The sequence below is a fragment of the Muntiacus reevesi genome, chromosome 2, assembly GCF_963930625.1.
Source record: "Muntiacus reevesi chromosome 2, mMunRee1.1, whole genome shotgun sequence".
Lineage (NCBI taxonomy): Eukaryota > Metazoa > Chordata > Mammalia > Artiodactyla > Cervidae > Muntiacus > Muntiacus reevesi.
In genome coordinates, this window is record NC_089250.1 from 9,917,246 (window position 1) to 9,932,571 (window position 15,326).

General features: G+C 45.2%; 1 long non-coding RNA gene across 1 annotated transcript; it reads right to left on the reverse strand.

Moving 5' to 3' along the window:
- Positions 1–3,906: 3,906 nt before the first annotated feature.
- On the reverse strand, positions 3,907–14,531 carry LOC136157773 (uncharacterized). Its single transcript, XR_010661276.1, has 3 exons — positions 13,443–14,531; positions 6,019–6,371; positions 3,907–4,016 (listed from the first exon to the last, which is right to left on the reverse strand). It is a non-coding gene; the product is annotated as an uncharacterized lncRNA (long non-coding RNA).
- Positions 14,532–15,326: the final 795 nt, after the last annotated feature.

Consider the following 15,326-nt stretch of genomic DNA (forward strand, 5'->3'; position numbering starts at 1 on the left):
CTGGGAGCTGGTTAGAAGTGGAGTCTCAGGGCCCACCGTGGGCCTTCTGAATCAAAACCAGCATCTTAACAAGACCCTCGGGGATTCACGGACACATCGTAGGAAGGGAAAAACTTCTTTCTACCCTTCTCGACTCTGTGGCTGGACCTGAGTTAAAACTTGTAGGATAGGTGAACAGGAAAAAAGCATACACATTTAATTCATAAGATTTATGGAAGGATAAGGAAATAAGATGAGACTTGGACATGGGTAGCACAGACAATTCGGTTCCATGAGCCCACTTAGGGAGAGTGGGAGATGGCCTAGGGCAGGGCAGTGGGTACCAGTGCAAGTGAGGGACTTCCCTGGTGATCTGGTGGCTAAGACTGCATGCTCCTAATGCAAGAGGCCCATATTTGAGCCCTACTCAGGGAACTGATCTCACATAAATCACATAGATCTCAACTAAAAAAGATTCTTTATGCCACAACTAAGACCCAGTGCAGCCAAATAAATTTAAAAAATTTTTTAATTGAAACTATAAAATTAATTTTTTTTTTTTTTTAAAGTGGGTACCAGTTCAGGATGAGGCCAGAACAGAAAGCCCTTGAAGGTGAGAAGAGTCAGGGAACGGTGGGTGCTGGCAGGCAAAAACTTGAAATATTTTTCAAAGGATGTGTGGAATTGGTGGCTCAGAAAAGCTGAGTGATGAAAGCAGAGCCCAGGGCACCCAGGGAGAGTGTGGGCCGCACAGCTTCGTGCTGCTGTTTCCTAGCTGTGCATGTGCTTGAGTAAGGTTCTAACCTCGAGGAACCTCCATTTTCTTGGCTATGAGGGGTTACAGACTTCCCTGGCAGCCTAGTGGTTAAGACCCCATGCTTCCAAGACAGGATCAATGAGTTCAATTGCTGGTTGGGGAACTAAGATCCCACATGCCACATGGTGTAGCAAAAATAATAATAATAATAATAATAATAAATGCAGACTTAGAGAACAAACTTAGGGTTGCCAGTGGGGAAGGATGGGAGGAAGGGGCAGTTAAGGAGCTTGGGATCAACATATGAACACTGCTGTATTTTAAATGGAAGACCAACAAGGTCCTGCTGTACAGCGCAGGGGATTCTGCTCATGTTATCTGGCAGCCTGGATGGGAGGGGAGCATGAGGGAGAAGGGGTATATGTATGTGTATGGCCGAGTCCCTTTGCTGTCCGCCTGAAGCTATCACAACCTTGCTAACTGACTATACTGGAATATAAAATAAAAAGGTTTTCAAAAATAAATACAAAATAAATAATAAAAGGGATTAATGACAACTTCGTGGCTGAGTTGCGGCAAGGTTTAAATACAATGTGTGCACAGGGTCTGCACCCGGTAGGACCCCCAAGCGACAGTCACCATGAGCTGACCCCAGAGGATTTCCATGGACAATGCCCTCCACTCCTACACTTGTGCTGTACCCTACCAGATGCTTCACTGATCAGACACTGCACTTCCCCATCGGGCCATCTGGAACGTCTACAGCAAAGATATTTGGAACACTTTCCAGATTGCATACTTTTTGTAGTTTAATTAAAAAAAAAATCACCTAAAATTGTCTGACAGTCCCAAGTCATTTCACCAGCCATTCAGGGACATGGTATGAAATATGTGCGTATAATTTTTTTAAGACTATTTTTTGTTTATTTAACTCTGCCACATGTACTTTCACATATTGCATGTATAATTTAGATTTGAGGTCCCAATTCTGGTCACAGCCATTCAGCAGCATCAGCATGTAAGGTCGCCACATCTTAGAAAGATCAGCATGTATGTGTATGCGTATGGCTCACCGTGAGACCTAGAGTCAGGTAAGTGTCCGCGTGTAAACTAATCATACTAGGGTTGTCTCATTTGTGTATCTCCATCCTAGCAGGGGTGTAAACAGCAGCGCCTCTTGGGAAATCCACCTCATGGTGGGGGAGGGGTGCCCCGCCAGAGCGTGAGTCCCTGGGGTCCACAGCTTGAGGGCAGTCGCTGTATCTGCCGGGCCGTAGGCTGTCCCTCTGCTCTCTGGAGGTGGGAAGCTCAAGTCCCTGGCCAGACATTCTGACCCTCCTTCTGTTGAAAGCCCTGTATAGGATCCAAAGCTCACGACAGCCCAGGGGCCACTGGGGAGAGAGAACCCCTCCTCGGAACACAACAGGGACCCACGTGGAGACTGAGGTACTGTGGTTTCCACTCACTTTCTAAAAAGGCATGAATGCATACTAAGGAGGAGGTTATTCTGGGTAGATTACTAGGATGCATAACGTTATATGTGATACATCTTTGTCACCGCAAATACAGTTAATACGAGTAATCTAACAGGCTGCATTTGGCTGGTTCCTCATGTTATGTCAAAGCCAGTGGAACTTCTGCAATGGAATTGTCGTAGATTTCAGACCCCTCGAGCCTCTACCTTATCACATGGATCGTGGGACGCTGGCTCAGACTTCTGCTGTTTGTCACCAGGTTAGTGTCATTGAAACTCTTGCTTCCCATTTTACTCATCTACACATGGGAATAACAATGCCTTTGAAGATAACAGTAACTAACTGTGGGGGTGATTAAGGGGATTAAATTAAGTGAGATACTGTTTGTAAAATCACCCAGCACAGTGCACAGTACACAGGAGGTGTGTAATAGACATTAGTAAAATTAACTTCAAAATGAGAGGCTTTTAAAATCTTTTTGAGGGACTTCCCTGGTGGTCCAGGTCTTAAGAATCTGCCTTGTAATGCAGGAGACATGGCTTCCATCCTTGGTCTGGGAGCCGAGATCCCACATGCTGAGGAGCAACTAAGCCTGTAGGCCAGAACTACTGAGCGCCTGCCCCACAACTAGAGAGTCTGTGCGCCCCACGAAAGATCCTGCATGCTGCAACAAAGATCCTGCATGCTGCAACAAAGATCCCACACGCCGCAACTAAGGCTGGACACAGCCAAATAAATACTTTTTTTTTTTTTTAAAGCATAAAACATTCTGAAACCTTGGAAGAACTACAGATTTTTCTAAGTGAATCAAAAGTATATCTTGCACATCTTTTATTTCCAGAACACTTCCGTCTTTCTCCATAGGTTTTTGGAAGTTGTTTGCAAGGCATTCTGCAAATACTTAGCATGAAGATGCAGACACACACATACACAAGCCTGACAAATGTTATATTTAACGTCTGGGATGGCACTTCTTTCCTACCTTCATTACCGGGGAAATGTTTCTGGTGCTCTGTCAAAGAGATGTTGAAAAACACCTGGGCACCAGGGAGATACTGTTCCCTTATAAGCCTCAATGCCCTCTTTCTTAGAGTCCTTCCCGCTGTCACCCTCCCGTGTCCTCAAAGGATATTGCCAATGGCAGGCGGCCATCAGACTCTCCCGCTATCTGATGTCCAGCCAAGAGCGACTTTGCTTGATTTTAGCCGCTCCTTCTGAGTGCTTGAAGTTGTGACATATCCTTGGGATGGCTAATAAAGAAGTGGCTAGAGGTCTTTCAGAGTAAATCCCTTGCTGTCCTGCAGAAACTATCAAAGACTGACCTAATTAATGAGCCCATAGATCTGTGAGGCACCTCATTTTCAGAGAACAGGCTGTAGAATTCCCTTTCTTGGCTATTTCCCTGGAACAAACATTCAGCAAATGGTAAGAAAGGGCAATTTAAGGCACCACTTTCATTACCTGCTGAAAACACCATGAGCTCATCTCTTCCTGCCGTTGGGCAGCACATTCTGCTGTAATACCATTCTTTTTTTTAATTTTTTTTCATTTATTTTTATTAGTTGGAGGCTAACTACTTTACACTATTGTAGTGGTTTTTGTCATACATTGACATGAATCAGCCATGGATTTACAAGTATTCCCCATCCCGATCCCCCCTCCCACCTCCCTCTCCACCTGATTCCTCTGGGTCTTCCCAGCGCACCAGGCCCGAGCACTTGTCTTGTGCATTCCTTTTTGTTAAAAGTCGTATCTCTTGTTCAAGGGGCCTGTGGTTGGGCAAGCTGCTTTTGCTCTCTGCAAACCTGCAGAAGGTAAATCAGAATCTCAATCAGATTTTAAGAATAGAGACCCAGTTTTTCAATTCCCAGCTGTGAATTCTTAAAACCCTTTCCCCACCAGTCCTAGTAATTTTTTTTTTTTTCTGACTTGCTATGTGAAATGGCAAAGTGAAACAGAGTAACTGATGTGACTGTCAGGATAATCAAGCCTCCAGTCAACTTCTACCAGAAAATCCAGATTATTAGGGTCCCCACCTCCTTCCCTGCCCTGATGATTTTGGTAGACACAGTTTGTGCAAAAAATACTTGAGTCACAGTTGACTTCATTCAATGTTCACAGTGTGGTTAAATTCAGCAGTGGTTTTTGCACAGTCAAGTTTTAGAAAACCCTAGCATATTTCATACGCTTAGAAAAGAGGTAAATTGAAGATGCCAGCACTCAGCATCATGGGCTCCTGACCCTTGATAAGTGTGGGCATTTATTGTTTCTCAAGTTTATCGGCCGTGCCCCCAATTCCATACAGGGAAGTAGGAAGCTTCATTCATGTCGCATGTAAACAAATCTCTGGAGGGAGTGGGTATTTCAGCTCCGTATGGAGAGAAGACATAGGACCAAGCACTACAAAGAAAAAAAAAATCTCATTTCTTCAACAAGCAGCCTTATATATCTGAATGCTGATGGGGGGAGGGGGGGCGCGGCAAAGAGAAGGGAAATCACACAAACTAATACTATCTATTCCATGTTGTACCCTTGAAATAGAATTTTTATGACTTAAAGGCCTTTCCACGGTATGGTGTCTTCTCAGCTATATCACCTACAAAAACCACAGTGTAGAGGTAATTTAATCAGGAAAATGATCTATTGATCCACATGCTTTATATAACCTACCCTCTAACCCATTATTAACAAAGACAGGGAACGTTCCCCAAACCATGATTTAAATATTTTTCTAAATGGAAATGACTTTTCTATCACCTGTGAGCAATTGTTTTAATCATTTTTCTCAAGAGTAAGCTACACTAAAGTCAGTATGGTTGGGAGATAAAAAATGAGCTTGAGCTGTTAAATCTACCCCCCCTTCTCCCCCACCCCATTTCTTCTTACCTTCCCTCTTCCTTCTCCCTATTTGTTGCAGCACGTGAGTTTATTCTGGCCAAATGAACCAGTTGAGATGGGAATGTTAATTTGTTTGAGCCATCCTATGTCAAGCTGGGAAAAAAAAATCATGGACTTCCCTCGTGGTTAAAACTCCACGCTTCCAATGCCAGGGGTATGGGTTCAATCCCTGGTAAGGGAACTAAGATCCCACAAGCCCTGTGGTGTGGCCAATAAACTGAATGAAATAAAATTACTTTTTAAAACAATCCCATGCCAGCTTTTAGATTCCCACAAACCCAAGGCGGAAACCTGAGTCGTGGTCCCTGGACCCGCAGCCACTCAGCCCTCGTTAATGCTCTCCTGCTGTTTCTCCTCCCTCTTGTCCCTCTTGCTTCCAGAATGACTTAAGGATCATATAATCTGCTTCTGGATCTTTCCCTGAGCCGGAAGGTACTGGTATCAGTGCCAGCACAAACCGATCAACAGACAAAAGCCTGAGCCTTGACTCCCAAAGACACAAGAGACACATTGGTTCCCAGAGCCAGCCTCAGCTGTGCTCGGGGGACAGTAGACGTAAAGTGGGTCACCCGGATAGACTGGCAATGCTGGTCTTCCTGCACAAAAAGGCAGGGGGTGCTGGGACCACCCTGGGTAATTGAGTTTACAAAGCCCACTGTTACCTGAAGCAGACAGATAGATGATCGTGGGGAAAGGAACCAACTATTTTGCATATCGACTGTAAACCAGTATCTTATAGGAGGTTCCCCAGAAGCTGACCCTGAGATGAGGGTTCATGGACAGTGACTGAAGGAAGAATGACTCCCAGGAGAAGCAGGTGAGGGAGAGAGGGGCAGCAGGACAGGGCAGGAGTTCAACAAGGAGCAAACCCAGCAACGCCTTGTAGCCCTGGCTTCTGCCCCGTCCCACCTGGGGCTCAGGTGCAGAAAGTGACGTCTTAGGGGCCATGGGGACCCAGTCGAGAAGCTGAATGTTCTTCTGGCCCACTGATCTTCATTAAAGGTTGCAGTGGGGGGATGTCACCTCGAGGCAGTTCTGGTTCTCTCTGCATTTGGGAGCTGAGGTACACGACAACCCTTACAGGGACTTTCAGGGCGCTTGGGGCGAGCACCGACTTTATCTGCTGCAGCCCAGCTCCGCACCGTGTGCTCCATTTCATTTCATCCTCGGAAAGCATCCTGTACCTACGGCATCCTTTGTGGGCAAGAGGCAGCGAATCAGGCCTTTGATTTCCTTCTCCACGGCTTCCATGGACCCTGAAACTATGATGTGCGTTAGTGAGACTTTGGTGGGACCAGGGTGACATCTAGTGGTGGACGTGGGGTCTGGCATACAGAGAGAAATTGCTGAACTTGAGTCTGCAAGTCAGGGTGTGAGTCTCCTTCACAGCGTCCAGAATCACCTCCTGGAATGGACTCGACTACACACTCCACCCTCCCCTCCACCACCCACACTCTTAAAATCTGCCTGTCACACAGCATGGATCAGAGTGGTGTTAATACGCCATTATTGCTGACCTTGTAATCAGTTCAACTAATTTAAAAAGTCACACTTTAGGGGAAAGCTGACTTTTCACTTTGACTCATTTTGTATGTTTGCCTTAATGATGGAGCCCTGCATAGTTTATAAATTGTTTTAGTTGATTTAATTCATTTGTAGGAAAGCAGGAATAGCACCTTGAGCTCAGAGAGTAGACGCTTCTCTAGAAAACAGTTAACATGACACCCACTCCCCAGCAGAGGCGTCATGGGGGTGGCTGAAGGCATAGGACTCAATGTCCAAGATCACTTTTTTAATAAAGTGTGGGGGCGGGGAAAGCAGTTAGACACCCTGGATTCAAGTAACAAGCTGTCCACAACATCACACAGGAATATGATCAAAGAAAAGAAAAAAGTCTAGATTTCTACTTGAGCTAATAGGGCAGTTCTCTACTGAGCGCATTTTGACCCCATACCTCAATCTTGGAGACACTTGGCGATGTCTGGAGACATTTTTCTTTTTACTGAAGCACAGTTGATTTACAATGCTGTGTTAGTTTCAGGTGTAGGGCAAAATGATTCAGTTACATAAATATATATGTAAATTTTCAGATTCTTTTCCATTACATTAATAGGTCATTACAAGACATTGAGTGTAGTTCTGTGTGCTATAGAGTAGGATATTTTTTCCAAACTTTATATTTTGTATTGGGGTATAGCCAGTTAACAAAGTTGTGAAAATTTCAGGTGAACAGGCAAGGGAGTCGGCCACACATATACATGTATCCCTTCTCCCCCAAAGTCCCCTCCCACCCAGACTGCCACATAACATTGAGCAGAGTTCCCTGTGCTGTACATTTTATCTGTTTTATATAGAGTAGTTTGTATCTGCTAATCCCAAACTCCTAGTTTGTCCTTTCCCCACCCACTTCTCCATTTGGGAACTATGTGAGTCTGTTCTGTGTGAGTCTGTCTCTGTAAGTTGATTTGTATCCAGAGACATTTTTGATTGTCACAAGTGGATGGACACGACTGGCCTCTAGTGGGTAGAGGCCAGCAACGCTGCTAAACATCCCATTAGACTCAAGAAAGCCCCAGCGGAGAGGGAGCCAGAGCCAAAGGGCAATAGCGTCCAGGTTAAGAAAGTCTACTGTAAGGGGTGATATTCATCAGTAAATGAACGTTGAAAGAACAGTAAATCCTAGGAAAGCCTAAGCAATGATCTGGTCCGAGTTCAGCCAGGCGTTTTTTTTTTTTTTCCTAAGCAACCATTGGGTAGAGCTGGATACCTGAGAAATGGGTCTGTGCGGGCTTATCCCTACACGCCTTCCAGCGAAAGGACACAGCACAGAGAACCTCCGTTTTGCAATGCGCCTGTTACAGATGACCGTCAGCAGATTCCTTTCTCAATGATTTTAAACACAGCCCTTCTGCTTCATGCAGCTAGCTATGCGCGCCCCAGCTCCCCGTGTAACATTCCGCCAAATGCCTTCATCAGCTCGGGAAGGGCTCAGGGCTAGTGAAGGGCTGAGGCATGAGGAGGGCTGCAGGCTGTCTGCGTTTCTTCCAGCACTTATTTTCACTCCTGGAGGACTAGGAGACTGCCTGATTACTTTTCAAACAGCTATTATGTCCTCCTAGCTTTACAGCTTCTTCCAAAAGATGATTACAATGTTCTATTATTTTTCAAGCAAAAACAGCACTCCCTTACCCCTCGGTAATATACGTACTGTCAATTTCAACAGCGCTAGCTGCCTTTACCTGACATGGATCTCCTTTCCCCTTTATTTCCCCTCCTTTGCTGTTGTCAGCCTGTTTAACCTTTCTGGGGAGAGCTTCCTAGGCACACAATTATATTTACAGAGTCTCTGTACACTTGTGGATACAATTAAAATTTAAACAGTGAACATTTAGCTTAATGTTGACATTTCTCATTCCTTAGAGGAGGAATTTACTTAAACATTAATAACTAAATGTGCAAGGGACTATCCAAGCTGAGAAGGGGAGAAAGATACACCATGCAGCTCTCATCTGTTAGAATTGTGGGTTTGTTTAAAAATGATATGCACTCCAACTAATAATAAAAAAAAAAAAAAAGAAAAAAAAATGATATGCAATTGGAGACCTACTTTCACTTTTCACTTTCATGCATTGGAGAAGGAAATGGCAACCCACTCCATTATTCTTGCCTGGAGAATCCCAGGGACAGGGGAGCCTGGTGGGCTGCCGTCTATGGGGTCGCACAGTCGGACATGATCAAAGCGACTTAGCAGCAATTTGAAATTGGTTACTTTATCTCATAGTGGAAGTATATACAAATGTAGACTTTTGAACAAAATTCAAACTTAACCTCTGCTTGTCTTGGCTCATGGCTTGAAGGGGCTGGTGTGATTTTTTTTTTTTTGAAGTTGCTATTGAATTTAAATTTAAAAGAAGGAAAACAGTCCTGCCCATCTCTGTAAAAGCTCCTGCTTTCATATGACAGAGTATTACAATTTTTAAAATTGACAATCTGAAAAGAAGGAAAGCAAAAGATGGCTGAAATACACACTAGGAGCTAGAATTTGGGTTTGGGTCCTCCAAATCCTATACTCTCGTGCCTTCTCCCCTCCTGAGATTCCTGTCAAGGGAGGGGCATCCACAAGGTGAAAGAACCAAGTGAGTGGCAAAATATCAGCTCAGTTAACCACTGGGCAAGCATCCAAAGGCTGGAGAAGGAAATGGCAACCCACTCCAGTATTCTTGCCTGTAAAACCCCATGGATGGAGGAGCCTGGTGGGCTGCAGTCCACGGGGTCGCAAAGAGTCGGGCACGACTGAGCAACTAACACTATCACTTTCTTACTTTCAAGCATCCAGTGATGCCCGCATCTCCTCATACAGGGCTTCTGTATCATAGGCAGGGTTGAAGAGCGAGGCTCAGATGGGCAGCCAGGTTTCCACATTCTTGCTTCCTCGAGTCCTGGTTGCCTGAGTCTGTGGCACAGGATTCAACTGACTGTGTGGACAAATGGTGGAGCCCCCTCAACTTCGATGGAGAAGTCACAACATTAGACAGGAAGAAGAGCAGGTACTCCTGACACCTACTCTGTGACATCTGCATCTCTTTGCATGATGGCCTTTTTGGTCAGCTGAATTTGCTCTACACTTCCAGGCAGTCTGGATGTACCAGAGGCTTGACACCCCTTAGAAGGATCCCTTGGGCTTCCCTGGCAGTTCAGTGGTAAAGAATTCACCTGCAATGCAGGAGACGCAGGTTCAGTCCCTGCGTTGGGCAGATCCCCTGGAGGAGGGCATGGGAACCCACACTAATATTCTTGCCTGGAGAATCCAATGGACAAGGGAACCTGGTGGGCCATAGTCCATAGGGTCGTAAAGAATCGGAAATGACTGAATCAAATTAGCACGCAGGCCCATCGAAGGATCCCTTAACCAGTGACTGAAAGCGTTGGTGTATCAGCACCTCACCCTTGGAGGGGATAACTCCTAGCTGTATCTGCCAGAGGTTCCGAGTGAAACTGAGGTCCAGGTGCCTACAGGGATGACTGCCTTGATAACACACACTTCGTGGCTGTCTCTTCTTCTCCCCTGTCACTTTCCCACTCCCCTATCTTGATCCCTGGAATCATCTCTCTAAGAAATTACTTCTATTCCTATCCTTGTTTCTGGGTCTGTTTCTTGGGGAAACCAAAACCAAGACAAAAAGGATAGACAACCAGTTCCATCCTCAACAGGCACACCCTCTCCAGAGAAGCCGGAAGCAAAACTGAATGTAAGAAAGCCTGGCATGCAAAGATGCAGGAGATGAAAAAGAAGGAGCTGGCAGAGCCATATGTCTTATAAGCCCAGCGGTCCTCATGTAGAAGTAGGGCTTAGCGCAGTGAGGGTCTTGCCAACTGACACTCAGATTTACAATTCCTCCACCAAGGAGAGATGGCGGAAGACAGGGTGGTAGAAGGTTGGGATTCTTCCCTTCAGGTTCCAGCCCAGCCCACTCCTAAACAGAGAAAAGCCAAAATAGCTTCCCCTCCCAACAGCTCAGGTTTGTCCCAAGCTATTCCCACTTCAGAAGGGCAAGCATTCTAAGCTGTCCATGGTCAGAACTCCCCATAAGCTCCCATCCCTGCAGGGAAGACAGAATACTATTTGACTTCCAGACCCGCATCACTTTCAGATTCATCATGGTAGGACTTACTATTCAAACAAGATAGTTCTTTAATTTCTCCTCTTCCTTGTATGAACACGATTCTGAGCTACGAAAAACCTGTAGTGAAGCCTTTGGAGTGTGTTTTATTAAAAGGTAAGATGATGCTTGAAGCAAAGGTTAGGCAAACACTGGCTTAACGCCCTAGTACTCCACAAGCAGGGAACATTTTCTCAGGTCGGGAAGCTGAATAAAATGGCCACTAGGTTAAGAAAGGTCTTTACTTAAAGGGCAAACCAAAATATAATGAGAAAGATAAAAACAGCTTGAAACAGGTATTTAAAAAAAAAAAGTAGGGGGAGAAGACTGGTTTTAAGTGGACATCTGTTTCTTCTGTCAAAGTCTCAAAAGTGCAAGTGTCTGTTTTAGAAATGCAATTATTCTCAAAGATGAAAGTGTAACTGAAGGAGTGCAGTTAGACTGGTCCTCGGCACAGCCTCAAATTTAAACAGGAAAAAAGCTCCCAAGGCCCCCTTCCCAGCACAACCCAGCTAAGTTCCCTGCTCCTTCACGGCACCTGTTCCCAGTTCCAGATTGCCAGACCTGGGTCCTATTTCCCCAGGGGACAGGTGGACTGGGGATTAGAGCAGCCGCTCTTAAACCTGTTATGGGCCAGAAACCTGACATTTCACAGGTATATTAGCACAGGTGCTTTTCTGCCCGAGGAAGGAATGGCTAGCCGCTTGCAGGGGAAGACACCCAGGTGTGAGAAACTCCGGTTTTCTTAGTGTCAAGTATGATACATCACCAAGCCTTGAAGCAGTCACAATACACATTTGTCCAAGGACCAAGGGAAAGAAGAGGCCGGGATGCTGTGTGGCGCTTTCCTGAGCCTCTGACCACACTCTCCACAACAGGAAGTTCCAGCACCTCTTCTCATCTTCACCTGATTTAATCAAAGCTGTGCAGAAACTTGTTGGACTTGTTACCTGTTATAAAAATGATGTTCTGACATACCTGGATTTAACAAATGGTTTTGCCTCTCTGAGATTTATGGTGGGCAGTTAATTTTTCCTAGATTCACTGGTGCTCGTTAAATTTTTGAAACACTGCTTTGTGCTTTGCTGTGCTCAGTCATGTCTGACTCTTTGTGATCTCATGGACGATAGCCCGCTGGGCTCCTCAGTCCATGGGATTCTCCAGGCAAGAATCCTGGAGTGGGCTGCCAGGCCCTCCTCCAGGCGAACTTCCAGACCCAGGGATCGAACCTGAGCCCTCTGCATCTCCTGCATTGCAGGAGGATTCTTTATCACTGAGCCATCAGGGAAGCCTGAAATACTTTTACTGGTTGGTGTGCAGTCGCTGCCCTGAAGCTCTTTGAATGTCCTTTCATGGCCACCCTCCCCTCACAGCTCCTCCCCTGGGGTCACCAGGACCTCCAATAGTTACAAATTTAATACCCAGAACCGGATCTGTCCTCAGGACTCTGCTCCCTTCTGAGGGCTGCGGCACAAATTTAGCGGGACTCCCCTCTCTGCACTTCCCTTCTTTCTGGGATCTGGCTCTTAAGTCCCCACTGCCTCATTGGCTCTCTGATAGCTCAGACATATTCCATATATTTTCTGCAGCTCTTCTGGTTGTTCTTGGTGAGAGTGTTGGTGAGCAATAAGCCAGTCTATCACTGCTAGAAGCAGGAATCATCTGTGGACTTTTCATGTGAAATAGACAAATCACTATCCGATAAGCTACTGGGAGTTTGGTTATCTGCAGCCTGATGAATCTGTAACTAATAAGCACTGCTGGACTTTCCTGGTGGCACAGTGGGTAAGAATCCACCTGCCAGTGGAGGGGACACAGGTTTTATCCCTGGTCCAGGGAGATCCCACATGCCATGGAGCAACTAAGCCCCTGTGCCACAACTACTGAGCCCGCAAATGCGGCAACTACTGAAGCCCTCGCACCTAAAGCCTGTGCTTCGCAACAAGAGAAGCCTGCAGACCTTAACGAAGATTAGACCCTGCTCACTGCAACTAGAGAGAGCCCGCACAAAAACAATGAAGACCCAGTGTAGCCAAAACTAAAATAAGCAAGTAAATAGCATTGCTAGGACTCTGCTATGTGCGTGATGCAAGCTCACTTGAGCTTTGTGACAACTTTGGCATGTGGGCTAAAGGAAGGGGATTGAGCAGGCTGCTTGATGGAAATAAAGAATTATAAAGAATCTTGGAATAAGTAAGTACTTTAGGGTGATCAGAGAAAGATAACAGGTTTCTTCATTCTGAAAAAAAGGGAAGAGATCCATTAAATGTACTAACAGGATGAAAGGGTTATTAGAAAGAAAACTTTGGAAATGGCTGAGTGGTAATATTTCTAAGCCAGTTAATAAGGTGCTGGAAACCCAAGAGGAAGGCATTTCGTCTTAGCTTTGCCATTAAGCACAAAGCCCAAACTTTCGGCACATGATTTATAACCCTGGGAGCTCTGCAGATTTCATTAAAAAGTGCTAAATAAAGCCTGACACTCTCCCAAGGTGTCCCATGGCCCAGAATATGTAGAGATAAGGGGCTTTTTCCAAGGTCAGACTCCAGACAGCAGGGAGCCATGGATATGAGTAGGTTAAAGGAAAAACACAGTACACACACACACACACACACACACACACACACACACACACGATATGGGCAGTTGGTAGGAATAATCTAACTCTCATACCTTCAGTGAAGGATTGTATTTTCCAAACATGGTTCCATGATCATGTCCCACTTGCTCTGCATACTCTTCTTTCAATGGACATAGATTCTCCTCCATCAAGGGGTGGGTCTCTGTTCCTCCTTCACTTTGCATCCAGGTGGTGGAAGGATGCTATGTGACTTCCAAAAATAGGTCATAATGAGCAACAGTGCTTTCACTGGCCCATTTGGGATCCTTGACCTGGGAATCCTGTTACCAGTCACATGCAAAGGCCACAAACCCAGCCTTGACCACCCAACATCAGTATCAGCAGCGGCAGCCATGTGTATGAGCAAGGTTTCAGAGAATTCCAGCCCCCAGCCTTTGAGCTGATCTAGGGACTCAAACGCAGAGATGTGCTTCCCCAACTGCAGACTTATGGGCAAGCAAAATGTTGTTTTGGACCACGAAGTTTAAGAGTGGGCTGTTGGGACTTCCCTGCTGGTCCAGTAGTTAAGAATCTGCCTTGCAATGCATGGGACACTGGTTCGATCCCCAGTCCAGGAGGATCCCACATGCCACGAGCAACTAAGCCTGTGTGTCACCACTACGGAGCCCAAACTCTAGAGCCAGAGAGGCACAACTACTGAGCCCATGCCCTGCAACTACTGAAGCCCAAATGCCCAGAGCTCGTGTCCACAACAAGAGAAGCCACTGCAATGAGAAACCCACACACCGCAATGAAGAGGAGCCCCTGCTCGCTGCAACTAGAGGAAGCCCTCACACAGCAACGAAGACCCACCACAGCCAGCAAATAAATAAGTAAATCTTTAAAAAAAAAATTTTTTTTTTTAAAGAGAGGGTTGTTACACAGAAATAGTGAGCCCTCCTTCCTCCATTGCTCTGAGTGGTAATGCTTGCAAGAGTTGCTCAAATCTCTCTCATGACAGAGAATGTACCCAAAGAGACAGGGTTTACCAAATGCATGAGCTGATCCAAATGAAGGCAAAGTTCCGGGTCTTAACAAAGCCTCAACTTGGCATGAAGTGTTTCCTTACTGGAATGATTGACAGAAATGCCAACCTCAGCCTTTTAATGATCCTGGGTTTAGTTTCCTTGTTGGTGGCTTTATCAAGAAAAAATTAAAGATAAAGCAGTGAAGGGCTATTTGAGAGAGACCACCAGCTGATTCCCTAGATCTGTGTTCTCCTTCCTTCAGTAGCAAGTTCCTAAATCGTAGCAGCATACAGACCACTCAGGATGAAGGCTCCTGTTGTAAACCTGTGGGACCCGTGCCCTTCCCGTCCTCCATCTAATCTCAGCGTAGCTGTGGAGACGGGCCACACAATTGTCTCCTTAACAGTTTTCTTCTCTATGCCATATTCATTTTCCTTCTCTTCTTTTTTAACTGAAGTAAAAATTTGTACCACTTAAAATCCAGTTTTAATAATCATTTTAAAGTGTACAATTCGAGGTGTTTTTTTTTTGTTTTTTTAGTATATTCACAATGTTGTACAACCATAACCAAAAAGATACCCTGTACCAATTAAGCAGTAACTTCCCATTTTGCCCTGCCCCCAGCCTTTGGCAAACACTAATCTGCTCTGTGCCTCTACGGATTTGCCTATTTTGGACATTTTCTATAAATGAAATTGTATAATATGTAGCATTTTTTGGTCTGGTTTTTTCACTTGATATTTCCAAGGTCCATCAGTGTTACAGCATATATACGTATTTCATTTCTTTTACAGGTTGCATGATCTCCCATTGTGCAGTTATACCACATTTTGTCTATTTGTGGATTAGTTAATAGACATTTAGATTGTTTCCACCTTGGGGCTATTATGAATAATGATAGTATTAACATTCACTGGTGGAACATGTTTTCATTTCTCTTAGGTACAAACATAGTGGAATTGCTGGGTT